Below are 14144 nucleotides of genomic sequence, written 5' to 3' on the forward strand. Positions count from 1 at the left end.
GGATTGCATTGAAGTGGATAATAAAATTGAACATTGAGAAACTGATGTCTTAGTTCAACAACAGTTCGATTAAATCATATTTTTAATATTCTAGCCTGGATTGTTTTTTAAAGCGTGAAAAAGTAAAAGGTTGGTATGTGTTTGTCTCTGTGGCGCAATGGATTAGCGCGCTGGACTTCTAATCCAGAGGTCCCGGGTTCGAGTCCCGGCAGGGATGATTGGCTTAATACTTTTTAAAGCTCATCACTTAATTGTACAAGTTTTCATCCAAAATTGAGCAAACCGTTAACATCATTGTCTCAGTCTTGTATGAAGTAAATCTTCAATGAAACAATCTGGCCTGGTTCATTGTGTTTATCCTCGATTAAACATCGTTGCATGCATCTGTGAACCACTGCCACGAGGAAAAACCAACCGTGATATTAATTCCAAATTAAGCCTTTTCCTTGTTTTGTGGTAAGTATTTTAACAACGGAGATCAATAGAAAACATCGAAGTCAGGATGGCCGAGTGGTCTAAGGCGCCAGACTCAAGCAGAAGCTTAGTCGCTTCGAGCGGCTCTAGGGTGTTCTGGTCTCCGAATGGAGGCGTGGGTTCGAATCCCACTTCTGACATTACCTTTGGAAACTTTTACTTCACATATATGCTAACTTTGTGTCGGATTGCATTGAAGTGGATAATAAAATTGAACATTGAGAAACTTATGTCTTAGTTCAACAACAGTTCGATTAAATCATATTTTTAATATTCTAGCCTGGATTGTTTTTTAAAGCGTAAAAATGTAAAAGGTTTGTATGTGTTTGTCTCTGTGGCGCAATGGATTAGCGCGCTGGACTTCTAATCCAGAGGTCCCGGGTTCGAGTCCCGGCAGGGATGATTGACTTATTATTTTTTAAAGCTCAACACTTAACAGTACAAATTTTCATCCAAAATTGAGCAAACCGTTAACATCATCGTCTCAGTCTTGTATGAAGTAAATCTTCATTGAAACAATCTGGCCTGGTTCATTGTGTTTATCCTCGATTAAACATCGTTGCATGCATCTGTGAAATTTACACAGCCTCGTGGGAAAACAACCGTGATATTAATTCCAAATTAAGCCTTTCCTTGTTTTGTGGTAAGTATTTTAACAACGGAGATACATAGAAAACATCGAAGTCAGGATGGCCGAGTGGTCTAAGGCGCCAGACTCAAGCAGAGGCTTAGTCGCTTTGAGCGGCTCTAGGGTGTTCTGGTCTCCGAATGGAGGCGTGGGTTCGAATCCCACTTCTGACATTACCTTTGGAAACTTTTACTTCACATATATGCTAACTTTGTGTCGGATTGCATTGAAGTGGATAATAAAATTGAACATTGAGAAACTTATGTCTTAGTTCAACAACAGTTCGATTAAATCATATTTTCAATATTCTAGCCTGGATTGTTTTTTAAAGCGTGAAAAAGTAAAAGGTTGGTATGTGTTTGTCTCTGTGGCGCAATGGATTAGCGCGCTGGACTTCTAATCCAGAGGTTTCCGGTTCGAGTCCCGGCAGGGATGATTGGCTTAATCTTTTTTAAAGCTCATCACTTAATTGTACAAGTTTTCATCCAAAATTGAGCAAACCGTTAACATCATCGTCTCAGTCTTGTATGAAGTAAATCTTCATTGAAACAATCTGGCCTGGTTCATTGTGTTTATCCTCGATTAAACATCGTTGCATGCATCTGTGAAATTTACACAGCCTCGTGGGAAAACAACCGTGATATTAATTCCAAATTAAGCCTTTCCTTGTTTTGTGGTAAGTATTTTAACAACGGAGATCAATAGAAAACATCGAAGTCAGGATGGCCGAATGGTCTAAGGAGCCAGACTCAAGCAGAGGCTTAGTCGCTTTGTGCGGCTCTAGGGTGTTCTGGTCTCCGAATTGAGGCGTGGGTTCGAATCCCACTTCTGACATTACCTTTGGAAACTTTTACTTCACATATATGCTAACTTTGTGTCGAATTGCATTGAAGTGGATAGTAAAATTGAACATTGAGAAACTTATGTCTTAGTTCAACAACAGTTCGATTAAATCATATTTTTAATATTCTAGCCTGGATTGTTTTTTAAAGCGTGAAAATGTAAAAGGTTTGTATGTGTTTGTCTCTGTGGCGCAATGGATTAGCGCGCTGGACTTCTAATCCAGAGGTTCCGGGTTCGAGTCCCGGCAGGGATGATTGGCTTAATATTTTTTAAAGCTCATCACTTAATTGTACAAGTTTTCATCCAAAATTGAGCAAACCGTTAACATCATCGTCTCAGTCTTGTATGAAGTAGATCTTCAATGAAAAAATCTGGCCTGGTTCATTGTGTTTATCCTCGATTAAACATCGTTGCATGCATTTGTGAAATTTACACAGCCTTGAGAAAAAACAACCGTGATATTAATTCCAAATAAAGCCTTTCCTTGTTTTGTAGTAAGTATTTTAACAACGGATATCCATAGAAAACATCGAAGTCAGGATGGCCGAGTGGTCTAAGGCGCCAGACTCAAGCAGAGGCTTAGTCGCTTTGTGCGGCTCTAGGGTGTTCTGGTCTCCGAATGGAGGCGTGGGTTCGAATCCCACTTCTGACATTACCTTTGGAAACTTTTACTTCACATATATGCTAACTTTGTGTCGGATTGCATTGAAGTGGATAGTAAAATTGAACATTGAGAAACTTATGTCTTAGTTCAACAACAGTTCGATTAAATCATATTTTTAATATTCTAGGCAGGATTGTTTATTAAAGTGTGAAAATGTAAAAGGTTGGTATGTGTTTGTCTCTGTGGCGCAATGGATTAGCGCGCTGGACTTCTAATCCAGAGGTTCCGGGTTCGAGTCCCGGCAGGGTTGATTGGCTTAATACTTTTTAAAGCTCATCACTTAATTGTACAAGTTTTCATCCAAAATTGAGCAAACCGTTAACATCATCGTCTCAGTCTTGTATGAAGTAAATCTTCAATGAAACAATCTGGCCTGGTTTATTGTGTTTATCCTCGATTAAACATCGTTGCATGCATTTGTGAAATTTACACAGCCTCGAGGCAAAACAACCGTGATATTAATGCCAAATTAAGCCTTTTCCTTCTTTTGTGGTAAGTATTTTAACAACGGAGATCAATAGAAAACATCGAAGTCAGGTTGGCCGAGTGGTCTAAGGCGCCACACTCAAGCAGAGGCTTAGTCGCTTTGTGCGGCTCTAGTTTGTTCTGGTCTCCGAATGGAGGCGTGGGTTCGAATCCCACTTCTGACATTACCTTTGGAAATTTTTACTTCACATATATGCTAACTTTGTGTCGGATTGCATTGAAGTGGATAGTAAAATTGAACATTGAGAAACTTATGTCTTAGTTTAACAACAGTTCGATTAAATCATATTTTTAATATTCTAGGCTGGATTGTTTATTAAAGCGTGAAAATGTAAAAGGTTTGTATGTGTTTGTCTCTGTGGCGCAATGGATTAGCGAGCTGGACTTCTAATCCAGAGGTTCCGGGTTCGAGTCCCGGCAGGGATGATTGGCTTAATATTTTTTAAAGCTCAACACTTAACTGTACAAGTTTTCATCCAAAATTGCGCAAACCGTTAACATCATCGTCTCAGTCTTGTATGAAGTAAATCTTCAATGAAACAATCTGGCCTGGTTCATTGTGTTTATCCTCGATTAAACATCTTTGCATGCATCTGTGAATCACTGCCACTGCCACGAGGAAAAACCAACCGTGATATTAATGCCAAATTAAGCCTTTTCCTTCTTTTGTGGTAAGTATTTTAACAACGGAGATACATAGAAAACATCGAAGTCAGGATGGCCGAGTGGTCTAAAGCGCCAGACTCAAGCAGAGGCTTAGTCGCTTTGTGCGGCTCTAGGGTGTTCTGGTCTCCGAATGGAGGCGTGGGTTCGAATCCCACTTCTGACATTACCTTTGGAAACTTTTACTTTACATATATGCTAACTTTGTGTCGGATTGCATTGAAGTGGATAGTAAAATTGAACATTGAGAAACTTATGTCTTAGTTCAACAACAGTTCGATTAAATCATATTTTTAATATTCTAGCCTGGATTGTTTATTAAAGCGTGAAAAAGTAAAAGGTTGGTATGTGTTTGTCTCTGTGGCGCAATGGATTAGCGCGCTGGACTTCTAATCCAGAGGTTCCGGGTTCGAGTCCCGGCAGGGATGATTGGCTTATTATTTTTTAAAGCTCATCACTTAACTGTACAAGTTTTCATCCAAAATTGAGCAAACCGTTAACATCATCGTCTCAGTCTTGTATGAAGTAAATGTTCATTGAAACAATCTGGCCTGGTTCATTGTGTTTATCCTCGATTAAACATTGTTGCATGCATCTGTGAAATTTACACAGCCTCGTGGGAAAACAACCGTGATATTAATTCCAAATTAAGCCTTTCCTTGTTTTGTGGTAAGTATTTTAACAACGGAGATCAATAGAAAACATCGAAGTCAGGATGGCGGAGTGGTCTAAGGCGCCAGACTCAAGCAGAGGCTTAGTCGCTTTGAGCGGCTCTAGGGTGTTCTGGTCTCCGAATGGAGGCGTGGGTTCGAATCCCACTTCTGACATTACCTTTGGAAACTTTTACTTCACATATATGCTAACTTTGTGTCGGATTGCATTGAAGTGGATAATAAAATTGAACATTGAGAAACTGATGTCTTAGTTCAACAACAGTTCGATTAAATCATATTTTTAATATTCTAGCCTGGATTGTTTTTTAAAGCGTGAAAAAGTAAAAGGTTGGTATGTGTTTGTCTCTGTGGCGCAATGGATTAGCGCGCTGGACTTCTAATCCAGAGGTCCCGGGTTCGAGTCCCGGCAGGGATGATTGGCTTAATACTTTTTAAAGCTCATCACTTAATTGTACAAGTTTTCATCCAAAATTGAGCAAACCGTTAACATCATTGTCTCAGTCTTGTATGAAGTAAATCTTCAATGAAACAATCTGGCCTGGTTCATTGTGTTTATCCTCGATTAAACATCGTTGCATGCATCTGTGAACCACTGCCACGAGGAAAAACCAACCGTGATATTAATTCCAAATTAAGCCTTTTCCTTGTTTTGTGGTAAGTATTTTAACAACGGAGATCAATAGAAAACATCGAAGTCAGGATGGCCGAGTGGTCTAAGGCGCCAGACTCAAGCAGAGGCTTAGTCGCTTTGAGCGGCTCTAGGGTGTTCTGGTCTCCGAATGGAGGCGTGGGTTCGAATCCCACTTTTGACATTACCTTTGGAAACTTTTACTTCACATATATGCTAACTTTGTGTCGGATTGCATTGAAGTGGATAATAAAATTGAACATTGAGAAACTTATGTCTTAGTTCAACAACAGTTCGATTAAATCATATTTTTAATATTCTAGCCTGGATTGTTTTTTAAAGCGTAAAAATGTAAAAGGTTTGTATGTGTTTGTCTCTGTGGCGCAATGGATTAGCGCGCTGGACTTCTAATCCAGAGGTCCCGGGTTCGAGTCCCGGCAGGGATGATTGACTTATTATTTTTTAAAGCTCAACACTTAACAGTACAAATTTTCATCCAAAATTGAGCAAACCGTTAACATCATCGTCTCAGTCTTGTATGAAGTAAATCTTCATTGAAACAATCTGGCCTGGTTCATTGTGTTTATCCTCGATTAAACATCGTTGCATGCATCTGTGAAATTTACACAGCCTCGTGGGAAAACAACCGTGATATTAATTCCAAATTAAGCCTTTCCTTGTTTTGTGGTAAGTATTTTAACAACGGAGATACATAGAAAACATCGAAGTCAGGATGGCCGAGTGGTCTAAGGCGCCAGACTCAAGCAGAGGCTTAGTCGCTTTGTGCGGCTCTAGGGTGTTCTGGTCTCCGAATTGAGGCGTGGGTTCGAATCCCACTTCTGACATTACCTTTGGAAACTTTTACTTCACATATATGCTAACTTTGTGTCGGATTGCATTGAAGTGGATAGTAAAATTGAACATTGAGAAACTTATGTCTTAGTTCAACAACAGTTCGATTAAATCATATTTTTAATATTCTAGCCTGGATTGTTTTTTAAAGCGTGAAAAAGTAAAAGGTTGGTATGTGTTTGTCTCTGTGGCGCAATGGATTAGCGCGCTGGACTTCTAATCCAGAGGTCCCGGGTTCGAGTCCCGGCAGGGATGATAGGCTTAAAACTTTTTAAAGCTCATCACTTAATTGTACAAGTTTTTATCCAAAATTGCGCAAACCGTTAACATCATCGTCTCAGTCTTGTATGAAGTAAATCTTCAATGAAACAATCTAGCCTGGTTCATTGTGTTTATCCTCGATTAAACATCCTTGCATGCATCTGTGAATCACTGCCACTGCCACGAGGAAAAACCAACCGTGATATTAATGCCAAATTAAGCCTTTTCCTTGTTTTGTGGTAAGTATTTTAACAAAGGAGATCAATAGAAAACATCGAAGTCAGGATGGCCGAGTGGTCTAAGGCGCCAGACTCAAGCAGAGGCTTAGTCGCTTTGTGCGGCTCTAGGGTGTTCTGGTCTCCGAATGGAGGCGTGGGTTCGAATCCCACTTCTGACATTACCTTTGGAAACTTTTACTTCACATATATGCTAACTTTGTGTCGGATTGCATTGAAGTGGATAGTAAAATTGAACATTGAGAAACTTATGTCTTAGTTCAACAACAGTTCGATTAAATCATATTTTTAATATTCTAGGCAGGATTGTTTATTAAAGTGTGAAAATGTAAAAGGTTGGTATGTGTTTGTCTCTGTGGCGCAATGGATTAGCGCGCTGGACTTCTAATCCAGAGGTTCCGGGTTCGAGTCCCGGCAGGGTTGATTGGCTTAATACTTTTTAAAGCTCATCACTTAATTGTACAAGTTTTCATCCAAAATTGAGCAAACCGTTAACATCATCGTCTCAGTCTTGTATGAAGTAAATCTTCAATGAAACAATCTGGCCTGGTTTATTGTGTTTATCCTCGATTAAACATCGTTGCATGCATTTGTGAAATTTACACAGCCTCGAGGCAAAACAACCGTGATATGAATGCCAAATTAAGCCTTTTCCTTCTTTTGTGGTAAGTATTTTAACAACGGAGATCAATAGAAAACATCGAAGTCAGGTTGGCCGAGTGGTCTAAGGCGCCACACTCAAGCAGAGGCTTAGTCGCTTTGTGCGGCTCTAGTTTGTTCTGGTCTCCGAATGGAGGCGTGGGTTCGAATCCCACTTCTGACATTACCTTTGGAAATTTTTACTTCACATATATGCTAACTTTGTGTCGGATTGCATTGAAGTGGATAGTAAAATTGAACATTGAGAAACTTATGTCTTAGTTTAACAACAGTTCGATTAAATCATATTTTTAATATTCTAGGCTGGATTGTTTATTAAAGCGTGAAAATGTAAAAGGTTTGTATGTGTTTGTCTCTGTGGCGCAATGGATTAGCGCGCTGGACTTCTAATCCAGAGGTTCCGGGTTCGAGTCCCGGCAGGGATGATTGGCTTAATATTTTTTAAAGCTCAACACTTAACTGTACAAGTTTTCATCCAAAATTGCGCAAACCGTTAACATCATCGTCTCAGTCTTGTATGAAGTAAATCTTCAATGAAACAATCTGGCCTGGTTCATTGTGTTTATCCTCGATTAAACATCTTTGCATGCATCTGTGAATCACTGCCACTGCCACGAGGAAAAACCAACCGTGATATTAATGCCAAATTAAGCCTTTTCCTTCTTTTGTGGTAAGTATTTTAACAACGGAGATACATAGAAAACATCGAAGTCAGGATGGCCGAGTGGTCTAAAGCGCCAGACTCAAGCAGAGGCTTAGTCGCTTTGTGCGGCTCTAGGGTGTTCTGGTCTCCGAATGGAGGCGTGGGTTCGAATCCCACTTCTGACATTACCTTTGGAAACTTTTACTTTACATATATGCTAACTTTGTGTCGGATTGCATTGAAGTGGATAGTAAAATTGAACATTGAGAAACTTATGTCTTAGTTCAACAACAGTTCGATTAAATCATATTTTTAATATTCTAGGCTGGATTGTTTATTAAAGTGTGAAAATGTAAAAGGTTGGTATGTGTTTGTCTCTGTGGCGCAATGGATTAGCGCGCTGGACTTCTAATCCAGAGGTTCCGAGTTCGAGTCCCGGCAGGGATGATTGACTTATCATTTTTTAAAGCTCAACACTTAACTGTACAAATTTTCATCCAAAATTGAGCAAACCGTTAACATCCTCGTCTCAGTCTTGTATGAAGTAAATCTTCATTGAAACAATCTGGCCTGGTTCATTGTGTTTATCCTCGATTAAACATCGTTGCATGCATCTGTGAAATTTACACAGCCTCGTGGGAAAACAACCGTGATATTAATTCCAAATTAAGCCTTTCCTTGTTTTGTGGTAAGTATTTTAACAACGGAGATACATAGAAAACATCGAAGTCAGGTTGGCCGAGTGGTCTAAGGCGCCAGACTCAAGCAAAGGCTTAGTCGCTTTGTGCGGCTCTAGGGTGTTCTGGTCTCCGAGTGAAGGCGTGGGTTCGAATCCCACTTCTGACATTACCTTTGGAAACTTTTACTTCACATATATGCTAACTTTGTGTCGGATTGCATTGAAGTGGATAGTAAAATTGAACATTGAGAAACTTATGTCTTAGTTCAACAACAGTTCGATTAAATCATATTTTTAATATTCTAGCCTGGATTGTTTTTTAAAGCATGAAAATGTAAAAGGTTGGTATGTGTTTGTCTCTGTGGCGCAATGGATTAGCGCGCTGGACTTCTAATCCAGAGGTCCCGGGTTCGAGTCCCGGCAGGGATGATTGGCTTAATATATTTTAAAGCCCATCACTTAATTGTACAAGTTTTCATCCAAAATTGAGCAAACCGTTAACATCATCGTCTCAGTCTTGTATGAAATAAATCTTCAATGAAACAATCTGGCCTGGTTCATTGTGTTTATCCTCGATTAAACATTGTTGCATGCATCTTTGAATCACTGCCACTGCCACGAGGAAAAACCAACCGTGATGTTAATGCCAAGTTAAGCCTTTTCCTTCTTTTGTGGTAAGTATTTTAACAACGGAGATCAAGTTAACAACGGAGATCAAATTAAGCCAAATAATGCCAAATTAAGCCTTTTCCTTCTTTTGTGGTAAGTATTTTAACAACGGAGATCAATAGAAAACATCGAAGTCAGGATGGCCGAGTGGTCTAAGGCGCCACACTAAAGCAGAGGCTTAGTCGCTTTTTGCAGCTCTAGTTTGTTCTGGTCTCCGAATGGAGGCGTGGGTTCGAATCCCACTTCTGACATTAACTTTGGAAACTTTTACTTCACAATTATGCTAACTTTGTGTCCGATTGCATTGAAGTGGATAGTAAAATTGAACATTGAGAAACTTATGTCTTAGTTCAACAACAGTTCGATTAAATCATATTTTTAATATTCTAGCCTGGATTGTTTTTTAAAGCATGAAAATGTAAAAGGTTGGTATGTGTTTGTCTCTGTGGCGCAATGGATTAGCGCGCTGGACTTCTAATCGAGAGGTCCCGGGTTCGAGTCCCGGCAGGGATGATTGGCTTATTATTTTTTAAAGCCCATCACTTAATTGTACAAGTTTTCATCCAAAATTGAGCAAACCGTTAACATCATCGTCTCAGTCTTGTATGAAGTAAATCTTCAATGAAACAATCTGGCCTGGTTCATTGTGTTTATCCTCGATTAAACATCGTTGCATGCATCTTTGAATCACTGCCACTGCCACGAGGAAAAACCAACCGGGATGTTAATGCCAAATTAAGCCCTTTCCTTGTTTTGTGGTAAGTATTTTAACAACGGAGATACATAGAAAACATCGAAGTCAGGAATGCCGAGTGGTCTAAGGCGCCAGACTCAAGCAGAGGCTTAGTCGCTTTGTGCGGCTCTAGGGTGTTCTGGTCTCCGAATGGAGGCGTGGGTTCGAATCCCATTTCTGACATTACTTTGGAAAGTTTTACTTCACATATGTGCTAACTTTGTGTCGGATTGCATTAAAGTGGATAGTAAAAATGAACATTGAGAAACTTTTGTCTTATTTCAATAACAGTTCGATTAAATCATATTTTTAATATTCTAGCCTGGATTGTTTATTAAAGTGTGAAAATGTAAAAGGTTGGTATGTGTTTGTCTCTGTTTCGCAATGGATTAGCGGGCTGGACTTCTAATCCAGAGGTTCCGGGTTCGAGTCCCGGCAGGGATGATTGGCTTAATAATTTTTCAAAGCCCATCACTTAATTGTACAAGTTTTCATCCAAAATTGAGCAAACCGTTAACATCATCGTCTCAGTCTTGTATGAAGTAAATCTTCAATGAAACAATCTGGCCTGGTTCATTGTGTTTATCCTCGATTAAACATCGTTGCATGCATTTGTGAAATTTACACAGCCTCGAGGAAAAACAACCGTGATATTAATGCCAAATTAAGCCTTTCCTTGTTTTGTAGTAAGTATTTTTACAAAGGATATCCATAGAAAACTTCGAAGTCAGGATGGCCGAGTGGTCTAAGGCGCCAGACTCAAGCAGAGGCTTAGTCGCTTTGAGCGGCTCTAGGGTATTCTGGTCTCCGAATGGAGGCGTGGGTTCGAATCCCACTTCTGACATTACCTTTGGAAACGTTTACTTCACATATATGCTAACTTTGTGTCGGATTGCATTGAAGTGGATAGTAAAATTGAACATTGAGAAACTTATGTCTTAGTTTAACAACAGTTCGATTAAATCATATTTTTAATATTCTAGGCTGGATTGTTTATTAAAGCGTGAAAATGTAAAAGGTTTGTATGTGTTTGTCTCTGTGGCGCAATGGATTAGCGCGCTGGACTTCTAATCCAGAGGTTCCGGGTTCGAGTCCCGGCAGGGATGATTGGCTTAATATTTTTTAAAGCTCAACACTTAACTGTACAAGTTTTCATCCAAAATTGAGCAAACCGTTAACATCATCGTCTCAGTCTTGTATGAAGTAAATCTTCATTGAAACAATCTGGCCTGGTTCATTGTGTTTATCCTCGATTAAACATCGTTGCATGCATCTGTGAAATTTACACAGCCTCGTGGGAAAACAACCGTGATATTAATTCCAAATTAAGCCTTTCCTTGTTTTGTGGTAAGTATTTTAACAACGGAGATACATAGAAAACATCGAAGTCAGGATGGCCGAGTGGTCTAAGGCGCCAGACTCAAGCAGAGGCTTAGTCGCTTTGAGCGGCTCTAGGGTGTTCTGGTCTCCGAGTGGAGGCGTGGTATCGAATCCCACTTTTGACATTACCTTTGGAAACTTTTACTTCACATATATGCTAACTTTGTGTCGGATTGCATTGAAGTGGATAGTAAAATTGAACATTGAGAAACTTATGTCTTAGTTCAACAACAGTTCGATTAAATCATATTTTTAATATTCTAGCCTGGATTGTTTTTTAAAGCATGAAAATGTAAAAGGTTGGTATGTGTTTGTCTCTGTGGCGCAATGGATTAGCGCGCTGGACTTCTAATCCAGAGGTCCCGGGTTCGAGTCCCGGCAGGGATGATTGGCTTAATATGTTTTAAAGCCCATCACTTAATTGTACAAGTTTTCATCCAAAATTGAGCAAACCGTTAACATCATCGTCTCAGTCTTGTATGAAGTAAATCTTCAATGAAACAATCTGGCCTGGTTCATTGTGTTTATCCTCGATTAAACATCGTTGCATGCATCTTTGAATCACTGCCACTGCCACGAGGAAAAACCAACCGTGATGTTAATGCCAAATTAAGCCTTTTCCTTGTTTTGTGGTAAGTATTTTAACAACGGAGATCAAGTTAACAACGGAGATCAAATTAAGCCAAATAATGCCAAATTAAGCCTTTTCCTTCTTTTGTGGTAAGTATTTTAACAACGGAGATCAATAGAAAACATCGAAGTCAGGATGGCCGAGTGGTCTAAGGCGCCACACTCAAGCAGAGGCTTAGTCGCTTTTTGCAGCTCTAGTTTGTTCTGGTCTCCGAATGGAGGCGTGGGTTCGAATCCCACTTCTGACATTACCTTTGGAAACTTTTACTTCACATATATGCTAACTTTGTGTCCGATTGCATTGAAGTGGATAGTAAAATTGAACATTGAGAAACTTATGTCTTAGTTCAACAACAGTTCGATTAAATCATATTTTTAATATTCTAGCCTGGATTGTTTTTTAAAGCATGAAAATGTAAAAGGTTGGTATGTGTTTGTCTCTGTGGCGCAATGGATTAGCGAGCTGGACTTCTAATCGAGATGTCCCGGGTTCGAGTCCCGGCAGGGATGATTGGCTTAATATTTTTCAAAGCCCATCACTTAATTGTACAAGTTTTCATCCAAAATTGAGCAAACCGTTAACATCATCGTCTCAGTCTTGTATGAAGTAAATCTTCAATGAAACAATCTGGCCTGGTTCATTGTGTTTATCCTCGATTAAACATCTTTGCATGCATCTGTGAATCACTGCCACTGCCACGAGGAAAAACCAACCGTGATATTAATGCCAAATTAAGCCTTTTCCTTGTTTTGTGGTAAGTATTTTAACAACGGAGATACATAGAAAACATCGAAGTCAGGATGGCCGAGTGGTCTAAGGCGCCAGACTCAAGCAGAGGCTTAGTCGCTTTGTGCGGCTCTAGGGTGTTCTGGTCTCCGAATGGAGGCGTGGGTTCGAATCCCACTTCTGACATTACCTTTGGAAACTTTTACTTCACATATATGCTAACTTTGTGTCGGATTGCATTGAAGTGGATAGTAAAATTGAACATTGAGAAACTTATGTCTTAGTTCAACAACAGTTCGATTAAATCATATTTTTAATATTCTAGCCTGGATTGTTTATTAAAGTGTGAAAATGTAAAAGGTTGGTATGTGTTTGTCTCTGTGGCGCAATGGATTAGCGCGCTGGACTTCTAATCCAGAGGTTCCGGGTTCGAGTCCCGGCAGGGATGATTGACTTATTATTTTTTAAAGCTCAACACTTAACTGTACAAGTTTTCATCCAAAATTGAGCAAACCGTTAACATCATCGTCTCAGTCTTGTATGAAGTAAATCTTCATTGAAACAATCTGGCCTGGTTCATTGTGTTTATCCTCGATCAAACATCGTTGCATGCATCTGTAAAATTTACACAGCCTCGTGGGAAAACAACCGTGATATTAATTCCAAATTAAGCCTTTCCTTGTTTTGTGGTAAGTATTTTAACAACGGAGATACATAGAAAACATCGAAGTCAGGATGGCCGAGTGGTCTAAGGCGCCAGACTCAAGCAGAGGCTTAGTCGCTTTGAGCGGCTCTAGGGTGTTCTGGTCTCTGAGTGGAGGCGTGGGTTCGAATCCCACTTCTGACATTACCTTTGGAAACTTTTACTTCACATATATGCTAACTTTGTGTCGGATTGCATTGAAGTGGATAGTAAAATTGAACATTGAGAAACTTATGTCTTAGTTCAACAACAGTTCGATTAAATCATATTTTTAATATTCTAGCCTGGATTGTTTTTTAAAGCATGAAAATGTAAAAGGTTGGTATGTGTTTGTCTCTGTGGCGCAATGGATTAGCGCGCTGGACTTCTAATCCAGAGGTCCCGGGTTCGAGTCCCGGCAGGGATGATTGGCTTAATATATTTTAAAGCCCATCACTTAATTGTACAAGTTTTCATCCAAAATTGAGCAAACCGTTAACATCATCGTCTCAGTCTTGTATGAAGTAAATCTTCAATGAAACAATCTGGCCTGGTTCATTGTGTTTATCCTCGATTAAACATCGTTGCATGCATCTTTGAATCACTGCCACTGCCACGAGGAAAAACCAACCGTGATGTTAATGCCAAATTAAGCCTTTTCCTTCTTTTGTGGTAAGTATTTTAACAACGGAGATCAAGTTAACAACGGAGATCAAATTAAGCCAAATAATGCCAAATTAAGCCTTTTCCTTCTTTTGTGGTAAGTATTTTAACAACGGAGATCAATAGAAAACATCGAAGTCAGGATGGCCGAGTGGTCTAAGGCGCCACACTCAAGCAGAGGCTTAGTCGCTTTTTGCAGCTCTAGATTGTTCTGGTCTCCGAATGGAGGCGTGGGTTCGAATCCCACTTCTGACATTACCTTTGGAAAC

At 39.7% G+C, this 14144-nt stretch overlaps 42 non-coding genes across 42 annotated transcripts; all 42 read left to right on the forward strand.

The window, feature by feature from the left end:
- Positions 1-143: 143 nt before the first annotated feature.
- Trnar-ucu (transfer RNA arginine (anticodon UCU)) lies at positions 144-217 on the forward strand. The gene has a single exon. It is a non-coding gene; the product is annotated as a tRNA-Arg (tRNA).
- Positions 218-496: 279 nt separating this feature from the next.
- On the forward strand, positions 497-614 carry Trnal-caa (transfer RNA leucine (anticodon CAA)). Its single transcript has 2 exons — positions 497-534; positions 569-614. It is a non-coding gene; the product is annotated as a tRNA-Leu (tRNA).
- Positions 615-802: 188 nt separating this feature from the next.
- Positions 803-876, forward strand: Trnar-ucu (transfer RNA arginine (anticodon UCU)). Its single transcript has one exon. It is a non-coding gene; the product is annotated as a tRNA-Arg (tRNA).
- A 281-nt stretch (positions 877-1157) lies between these two features.
- Positions 1158-1275, forward strand: Trnal-caa (transfer RNA leucine (anticodon CAA)). Its single transcript has 2 exons — positions 1158-1195; positions 1230-1275. It is a non-coding gene; the product is annotated as a tRNA-Leu (tRNA).
- Positions 1276-1463: 188 nt separating this feature from the next.
- Trnar-ucu (transfer RNA arginine (anticodon UCU)) lies at positions 1464-1537 on the forward strand. The gene has a single exon. It is a non-coding gene; the product is annotated as a tRNA-Arg (tRNA).
- A 281-nt stretch (positions 1538-1818) lies between these two features.
- Positions 1819-1936, forward strand: Trnal-caa (transfer RNA leucine (anticodon CAA)). The gene is made up of 2 exons: positions 1819-1856; positions 1891-1936. It is a non-coding gene; the product is annotated as a tRNA-Leu (tRNA).
- A 188-nt stretch (positions 1937-2124) lies between these two features.
- On the forward strand, positions 2125-2198 carry Trnar-ucu (transfer RNA arginine (anticodon UCU)). Its single transcript has one exon. It is a non-coding gene; the product is annotated as a tRNA-Arg (tRNA).
- A 281-nt stretch (positions 2199-2479) lies between these two features.
- On the forward strand, positions 2480-2597 carry Trnal-caa (transfer RNA leucine (anticodon CAA)). The gene is made up of 2 exons: positions 2480-2517; positions 2552-2597. It is a non-coding gene; the product is annotated as a tRNA-Leu (tRNA).
- Positions 2598-2785: 188 nt separating this feature from the next.
- Trnar-ucu (transfer RNA arginine (anticodon UCU)) lies at positions 2786-2859 on the forward strand. Its single transcript has one exon. It is a non-coding gene; the product is annotated as a tRNA-Arg (tRNA).
- A 282-nt stretch (positions 2860-3141) lies between these two features.
- Trnal-caa (transfer RNA leucine (anticodon CAA)) lies at positions 3142-3259 on the forward strand. The gene is made up of 2 exons: positions 3142-3179; positions 3214-3259. It is a non-coding gene; the product is annotated as a tRNA-Leu (tRNA).
- A 188-nt stretch (positions 3260-3447) lies between these two features.
- Trnar-ucu (transfer RNA arginine (anticodon UCU)) lies at positions 3448-3521 on the forward strand. Its single transcript has one exon. It is a non-coding gene; the product is annotated as a tRNA-Arg (tRNA).
- A 285-nt stretch (positions 3522-3806) lies between these two features.
- Positions 3807-3924, forward strand: Trnal-caa (transfer RNA leucine (anticodon CAA)). Its single transcript has 2 exons — positions 3807-3844; positions 3879-3924. It is a non-coding gene; the product is annotated as a tRNA-Leu (tRNA).
- Positions 3925-4112: 188 nt separating this feature from the next.
- Trnar-ucu (transfer RNA arginine (anticodon UCU)) lies at positions 4113-4186 on the forward strand. The gene has a single exon. It is a non-coding gene; the product is annotated as a tRNA-Arg (tRNA).
- A 281-nt stretch (positions 4187-4467) lies between these two features.
- Positions 4468-4585, forward strand: Trnal-caa (transfer RNA leucine (anticodon CAA)). Its single transcript has 2 exons — positions 4468-4505; positions 4540-4585. It is a non-coding gene; the product is annotated as a tRNA-Leu (tRNA).
- A 188-nt stretch (positions 4586-4773) lies between these two features.
- Trnar-ucu (transfer RNA arginine (anticodon UCU)) lies at positions 4774-4847 on the forward strand. Its single transcript has one exon. It is a non-coding gene; the product is annotated as a tRNA-Arg (tRNA).
- Positions 4848-5126: 279 nt separating this feature from the next.
- Trnal-caa (transfer RNA leucine (anticodon CAA)) lies at positions 5127-5244 on the forward strand. Its single transcript has 2 exons — positions 5127-5164; positions 5199-5244. It is a non-coding gene; the product is annotated as a tRNA-Leu (tRNA).
- A 188-nt stretch (positions 5245-5432) lies between these two features.
- On the forward strand, positions 5433-5506 carry Trnar-ucu (transfer RNA arginine (anticodon UCU)). The gene has a single exon. It is a non-coding gene; the product is annotated as a tRNA-Arg (tRNA).
- A 281-nt stretch (positions 5507-5787) lies between these two features.
- Positions 5788-5905, forward strand: Trnal-caa (transfer RNA leucine (anticodon CAA)). The gene is made up of 2 exons: positions 5788-5825; positions 5860-5905. It is a non-coding gene; the product is annotated as a tRNA-Leu (tRNA).
- A 188-nt stretch (positions 5906-6093) lies between these two features.
- On the forward strand, positions 6094-6167 carry Trnar-ucu (transfer RNA arginine (anticodon UCU)). The gene has a single exon. It is a non-coding gene; the product is annotated as a tRNA-Arg (tRNA).
- Positions 6168-6452: 285 nt separating this feature from the next.
- On the forward strand, positions 6453-6570 carry Trnal-caa (transfer RNA leucine (anticodon CAA)). The gene is made up of 2 exons: positions 6453-6490; positions 6525-6570. It is a non-coding gene; the product is annotated as a tRNA-Leu (tRNA).
- A 188-nt stretch (positions 6571-6758) lies between these two features.
- On the forward strand, positions 6759-6832 carry Trnar-ucu (transfer RNA arginine (anticodon UCU)). The gene has a single exon. It is a non-coding gene; the product is annotated as a tRNA-Arg (tRNA).
- Positions 6833-7114: 282 nt separating this feature from the next.
- On the forward strand, positions 7115-7232 carry Trnal-caa (transfer RNA leucine (anticodon CAA)). The gene is made up of 2 exons: positions 7115-7152; positions 7187-7232. It is a non-coding gene; the product is annotated as a tRNA-Leu (tRNA).
- A 188-nt stretch (positions 7233-7420) lies between these two features.
- Trnar-ucu (transfer RNA arginine (anticodon UCU)) lies at positions 7421-7494 on the forward strand. Its single transcript has one exon. It is a non-coding gene; the product is annotated as a tRNA-Arg (tRNA).
- A 285-nt stretch (positions 7495-7779) lies between these two features.
- On the forward strand, positions 7780-7897 carry Trnal-caa (transfer RNA leucine (anticodon CAA)). The gene is made up of 2 exons: positions 7780-7817; positions 7852-7897. It is a non-coding gene; the product is annotated as a tRNA-Leu (tRNA).
- A 188-nt stretch (positions 7898-8085) lies between these two features.
- On the forward strand, positions 8086-8159 carry Trnar-ucu (transfer RNA arginine (anticodon UCU)). The gene has a single exon. It is a non-coding gene; the product is annotated as a tRNA-Arg (tRNA).
- A 281-nt stretch (positions 8160-8440) lies between these two features.
- Trnal-caa (transfer RNA leucine (anticodon CAA)) lies at positions 8441-8558 on the forward strand. The gene is made up of 2 exons: positions 8441-8478; positions 8513-8558. It is a non-coding gene; the product is annotated as a tRNA-Leu (tRNA).
- Positions 8559-8746: 188 nt separating this feature from the next.
- Trnar-ucu (transfer RNA arginine (anticodon UCU)) lies at positions 8747-8820 on the forward strand. The gene has a single exon. It is a non-coding gene; the product is annotated as a tRNA-Arg (tRNA).
- Positions 8821-9193: 373 nt separating this feature from the next.
- Trnaf-aaa (transfer RNA phenylalanine (anticodon AAA)) lies at positions 9194-9311 on the forward strand. The gene is made up of 2 exons: positions 9194-9231; positions 9266-9311. It is a non-coding gene; the product is annotated as a tRNA-Phe (tRNA).
- A 188-nt stretch (positions 9312-9499) lies between these two features.
- Trnar-ucu (transfer RNA arginine (anticodon UCU)) lies at positions 9500-9573 on the forward strand. Its single transcript has one exon. It is a non-coding gene; the product is annotated as a tRNA-Arg (tRNA).
- Positions 9574-9858: 285 nt separating this feature from the next.
- Positions 9859-9976, forward strand: Trnal-caa (transfer RNA leucine (anticodon CAA)). Its single transcript has 2 exons — positions 9859-9896; positions 9931-9976. It is a non-coding gene; the product is annotated as a tRNA-Leu (tRNA).
- Positions 9977-10163: 187 nt separating this feature from the next.
- On the forward strand, positions 10164-10237 carry Trnar-ucu (transfer RNA arginine (anticodon UCU)). The gene has a single exon. It is a non-coding gene; the product is annotated as a tRNA-Arg (tRNA).
- A 282-nt stretch (positions 10238-10519) lies between these two features.
- Trnal-caa (transfer RNA leucine (anticodon CAA)) lies at positions 10520-10637 on the forward strand. Its single transcript has 2 exons — positions 10520-10557; positions 10592-10637. It is a non-coding gene; the product is annotated as a tRNA-Leu (tRNA).
- Positions 10638-10825: 188 nt separating this feature from the next.
- Positions 10826-10899, forward strand: Trnar-ucu (transfer RNA arginine (anticodon UCU)). Its single transcript has one exon. It is a non-coding gene; the product is annotated as a tRNA-Arg (tRNA).
- A 281-nt stretch (positions 10900-11180) lies between these two features.
- On the forward strand, positions 11181-11298 carry Trnal-caa (transfer RNA leucine (anticodon CAA)). Its single transcript has 2 exons — positions 11181-11218; positions 11253-11298. It is a non-coding gene; the product is annotated as a tRNA-Leu (tRNA).
- Positions 11299-11486: 188 nt separating this feature from the next.
- On the forward strand, positions 11487-11560 carry Trnar-ucu (transfer RNA arginine (anticodon UCU)). The gene has a single exon. It is a non-coding gene; the product is annotated as a tRNA-Arg (tRNA).
- A 373-nt stretch (positions 11561-11933) lies between these two features.
- Positions 11934-12051, forward strand: Trnal-caa (transfer RNA leucine (anticodon CAA)). The gene is made up of 2 exons: positions 11934-11971; positions 12006-12051. It is a non-coding gene; the product is annotated as a tRNA-Leu (tRNA).
- A 188-nt stretch (positions 12052-12239) lies between these two features.
- Trnar-ucu (transfer RNA arginine (anticodon UCU)) lies at positions 12240-12313 on the forward strand. The gene has a single exon. It is a non-coding gene; the product is annotated as a tRNA-Arg (tRNA).
- Positions 12314-12598: 285 nt separating this feature from the next.
- Positions 12599-12716, forward strand: Trnal-caa (transfer RNA leucine (anticodon CAA)). Its single transcript has 2 exons — positions 12599-12636; positions 12671-12716. It is a non-coding gene; the product is annotated as a tRNA-Leu (tRNA).
- Positions 12717-12904: 188 nt separating this feature from the next.
- Trnar-ucu (transfer RNA arginine (anticodon UCU)) lies at positions 12905-12978 on the forward strand. The gene has a single exon. It is a non-coding gene; the product is annotated as a tRNA-Arg (tRNA).
- Positions 12979-13259: 281 nt separating this feature from the next.
- Positions 13260-13377, forward strand: Trnal-caa (transfer RNA leucine (anticodon CAA)). The gene is made up of 2 exons: positions 13260-13297; positions 13332-13377. It is a non-coding gene; the product is annotated as a tRNA-Leu (tRNA).
- A 188-nt stretch (positions 13378-13565) lies between these two features.
- Trnar-ucu (transfer RNA arginine (anticodon UCU)) lies at positions 13566-13639 on the forward strand. Its single transcript has one exon. It is a non-coding gene; the product is annotated as a tRNA-Arg (tRNA).
- Positions 13640-14012: 373 nt separating this feature from the next.
- Trnal-caa (transfer RNA leucine (anticodon CAA)) lies at positions 14013-14130 on the forward strand. The gene is made up of 2 exons: positions 14013-14050; positions 14085-14130. It is a non-coding gene; the product is annotated as a tRNA-Leu (tRNA).
- Positions 14131-14144: the final 14 nt, after the last annotated feature.

This window comes from Clavelina lepadiformis, chromosome 7 (assembly GCF_947623445.1).
Source record: "Clavelina lepadiformis chromosome 7, kaClaLepa1.1, whole genome shotgun sequence".
NCBI classification, from domain to species: Eukaryota; Metazoa; Chordata; class Ascidiacea; order Aplousobranchia; family Clavelinidae; genus Clavelina; species Clavelina lepadiformis.